We start from the raw sequence: 4,937 nt of genomic DNA on the forward strand, positions 1-4,937 counted from the left end.
AGAGAGATGGAAATACTTTTTTAAACATGTTTTCACCTCATTTTTACCTTCTTTTTTTCTTCTCTCCATGTTTTCCTTCTTTCCTATGCTGCTGCTTCTTATTTTTCTTCTTTTTCAGACCCTATCATTGCACTATTGCTTATTCAATACCACCAGCAGATGGAGACACTATGTTACAACATTAGTTGTGAGCAGCAGTTTGTACAAACAAATGCCTCATAGCTGATGTCCTATCCACCTAGGCACATAGGCACCACCTATTGTCTATTGCCTGCAGTAGGGGCCCACTGGACTAGCCAGCAAGCAGCTGCAGCAAATAAACAGATAATCTTTCTTTCCAACACTGAAACCTGGTGGTGCATTTAATATATGCTATCAGATAGGGGACATATCAGATATTAAACTGATATAAACAGACACCACATTTGATACCAGCCAAAAGGAAGGATGAGAAGTGATAACTGTGAAAGGGGAGGAACCAACGCTGTCCCCTTCACATGCACCATCACTACTTGTAGGAAGGGAGGCTGGCTGGCAGCCTCCCATACACACTCTGGCTGGGTGGCAGTCACCCACCAGTACACACAGCAGACCCTAAACCCATATCATTATTGCTAAGCAGGAAGATGGGAGTCCATTTCACTCTGATGGACCATTTTTAAATGCAATCCATAACCTGGCTTTGGCAGGAACCCTTCTTACTCCTCCTACTTGCATTTGATACTGGGTTTAGGATCTGCATAGGAAACACACACACACACACACACACATACAAGCACACACTTACCTGTGTTGCCTGCTGACGCCTCCTTGGCTGTCCCCAAACGGTATAAAACCAACAGCCACGGGAAGCTGTAAGGATAGAGGACATACCTGCATCCTATTGGACTCACTTGTCTTGGTTAAATCCAACTTATTTGACAACCTATGGTGCTGCTACTTCTGCTCATGGCAGTGCTGCTTCTGACAAGGCTGTTCTTTGGTGGGCCTAGGCGACATCACAATCTCCATGGTTACATACACAACAAAGGTCAGATGTTGTTTACACCTGGCCATGCCAGTGGTATTGAGTAGCATATCCCAGTGCTAAGGGTCCTGGGTGCAACAATCTTTCAATGGGGAATAGCCGCACTGAGTTTGTCAAGTGCACCCATGTTTGCAACTCCAACAATACACACATATGTATGTATGTGTGTATGTGTGTATGTGTGTATGTGTGTATGTGTGTATGTGTGTATGTGTGTCTATCTATCCACCCATCTATCTCTATATATATTTATCTCTCTCTCTCTCTATATATGTATATATATATATATATATATATAATTTTTTTTTCTTTTAAATATATATATATATATATATATATATATATATATATATATATATATATATGTATATACATATAGAGAGGGAGAGAGAGATGGAAATACTTTTTTAAACATGTTTTCACCTCATTTTTACCTTCTTTTTTTCTTCTCTCCATGTTTTCCTTTTTTCCTATGCTGCTGCTTCTTATTTTTCTTCTTTTTCAGACCCTATCATTGCACTATTGCTTATTCAATACCACCAGCAGATGGAGACACTATATTACAACATTAGTTGTGAGCAGCAGTTTGTACAAACAAATGCCTCATAGCTGATGTCCTATCCACCTAGGCACATAGGCACCACCTATTGTCTTTTGCCTGCAGTAGGGACCCACTGGACTAGCCAGCAAGCAGCTGCAGCAGCAAATAAACAGGTAATCTTTCTTTCCAACACTGAAACCTGGTGGTGCACTTAATATATGCTACCAGATAGGGGACATATCAGATATTAAACTGATATAAACAGACACCACATTTGATACCAGCCAAAAGGAAGAATGAGAAGTGATAACTGTGAAAGGGGAGGAACCAACGCTGTCCCCTTCACATGCACCATCACTACTTGTAGGAAGGGAGGCTGGCTGGCAGCCTCCCATACACACTCTGGCTGGGTGGCAGTCACCCACCAGTACACACAGCAGACCATAAACCCATATCATTATTGCTAAGCAGGAAGATGGGAGTCCATTTCACTCTAATGGACCATTTTTAAATGCAATCCATAACCTGGCTTTGGCAGGAACCCTTCTTACTCCTCCTACTTGCATTTGATACTGGGTTTAGGATCTGCATAGGAAACACACACACACACACACACACACACACAAGCACACACTTACCTGTGTTGCCTGCTGACGCCTCCTTGGCTGTCCCCAAACGGTATAAAACCAACAGCCACGGGAAGCTGTAAGGATAGAGGACATACCTGCATCCTATTGGACACACTTGTCTTGGTTAAATCCAACTTATTTGACAACCTATGGTGCTGCTACTTATGCTCATGGCAGTGCTGCTTCTGACAAGGCTGTTCTTTGGTGGGCCTAGGCGACATCACAATCTCCATGGTTACATACACAACAAAGGTCAGATGTTGTTTACACCTGGCCATGCCAGTGGTATTGAGTAGCATATCCCAGTGCTAAGGGTCCTGGGTGCAACAATCTTTCAATGGGGAATAGCCGCACTGAGTTTGTCAAGTGCACCCATGTTTGCAACTCCAACAATACACACGTATGTATGTATGTATGCATGTATGTATGTATGCATGTATGTATGTGTATCTATCTATCTATCTATCTATCTATCTATCTATCTATCCACCCAACTATCTCTATATATATTTATCTCTCTCTCTCTCTCTATATGTATATATATATATATATATATATATATATATAATTTTTTTTTCTTTTAAATATATATATATATATATATATATATATATATATACATATAGAGAGAGAGAGAGATGGAAATACTTTTTTAAACATGTTTTCACCTCATTTTTACCTTCTTTTTTTCTTCTCTTCATGTTTTCCTTCTTTCCTATGCTGCTGCTTCTTATTTTTTTTCTTTTTCAAACCCTATCATTGCACTATTGCTTATTCAATACCACCAGCAGATGGAGACACTATATTACAACATTAGTTGTGAGCAGCAGTTTGTACAAACAAATGCCTCATAGCTGATGTCCTATCCACCTAGGCACATTGGCACCACCTATTGTCTTTTGCCTGCAGTAGGGGCCCACTGGACTAGCCAGCAAGCAGCTGCAGCAAATAAACAGATAACCTTTCTTTCCAACACTGAAACCTGGTGGTGCACTTAATATCTGCTATCAGATAGGGGACATATCAGATATTAAACTGATATAAACAGACACCACATTTGATACCAGCCAAAAGGAAGGATGAGAAGTGATAACTGTGAAAGGGGAGGAACCAACGCTGTCCCCTTCACATGCACCATCACTACTTGTAGGAAGGGAGGCTGGCTGGCAGCCTCCCATACACACTCTGGCTGGGTGGCAGTCACCCACCAGTACACACAGCAGACCCTAAACCCATATCATTATTGCTAAGCAGGAAGATGGGAGTCCATTTCACTCTGATGGACCATTTTTAAATGCAATCCATAACCTGGCTTTGGCAGGAACCCTTCTTACTCCTCCTACTTGCATTTGATACTGGGTTTAGGATCTGCATAGGAAACACACACACACACACACACACACAAGCACACACTTACCTGTGTTGCCTGCTGACGCCTCCTTGGCTGTCCCCAAACGGTATAAAACCAACAGCCATGGGAAGCTGTAAGGATAGAGAACATACCTGCATCCTATTGGACTCACTTGTCTTGGTTAAATCCAACTTATTTGACAACCTATGGTGCTGCTACTTCTGCTCATGGCAGTGCTGCTTCTGACAAGGCTGTTCTTTGGTGAGCCTAGGCGACATCACAATCTCCATGGTTACATACACAACAAAGGTCAGATGTTGTTTACACCTGGCCATGCCAGTGGTATTGAGTAGCATATCACAGTGCTAAGGGTCCTGGGTGCAACAATCTTTCAATGGGGAATAGCCGCACTGAGTTTGTCAAGTGCACCCATGTTTGCAACTCCAACAATACACACATATCTATGTATGTGTGTATGTGTGTATGTGTGTATGTGTGTATGTGTATCTCTCTATCTATCTATCTATCTATCCACCCATCTATCTCTATATATATTTATCTCTCTCTCTCTATATGTATATATGTATATATATAATTTTTTTTTCTTTTAAATATATATATATATATACATATAGAGAGAGAGAGAGATGGAAATACTTTCTTAAACATGTTTTCACCTCATTTTTACCTTCTTTTTTTTCTTCTCTCCATGTTTTCCTTCTTTCCTCCTTTTTTCATATGCTGCTGCTTCTTATTTTTCTTCTTTTTCAGACCCTATCATTGCACTATTGCTTATTCAATACCACCAGCAGATGGAGACACTATATTACAACATTAGTTGTGAGCAGCAGTTTGTACAAACAAATGCCTCATAGCTGATGTCCTATCCACCTAGGCACATAGGCACCACCTATTGTCTTTTGCCTGCAGTAGGGACCCACTGGACTAGCCAGCAAGCAGCTGCAGCAGCAAATAAACAGGTAATCTTTCTTTCCAACACTGAAACCTGGTGGTGCACTTAATATATGCTACCAGATAGGGGACATATCAGATATTAAACTGATATAAACAGACACCACATTTGATACCAGCCAAAAGGAAGGATGATAAGTGATAACTGTGAAAGGGGAGGAACCAACGCTGTCCCCTTCACATGCACCATCACTACTTGTAGGAAGGGAGGCTGGCTGGCAGCCTCCCATACACACTCTGGCTGGGTGGCAGTCACCCACCAGTACACACAGCAGACCCTAAACCCATATCATTATTGCTAAGCAGGAAGATGGGAGTCCATTTCACTCTGATGGACCATTTTTAAATGCAATCCATAACCTGGCTTTGGCAGGAACCCTTCTTACTCCTCCTACTTGCATTTGATACTGGGTTTAG

General features: G+C 41.4%; 1 pseudogene; it reads right to left on the reverse strand.

Annotated features, from left to right (window-relative positions):
• Window positions 1–4,555: 4,555 nt before the first annotated feature.
• Window positions 4,556–4,663, reverse strand: LOC130320339 (U2 spliceosomal RNA; annotated as a pseudogene).
• Between the last annotated feature and the right edge of the window lie 274 nt (window positions 4,664–4,937).

The sequence above is a fragment of the Hyla sarda genome, unplaced genomic scaffold, assembly GCF_029499605.1.
Source record: "Hyla sarda isolate aHylSar1 unplaced genomic scaffold, aHylSar1.hap1 scaffold_22, whole genome shotgun sequence".
Taxonomy (NCBI): domain Eukaryota; kingdom Metazoa; phylum Chordata; class Amphibia; order Anura; family Hylidae; genus Hyla; species Hyla sarda.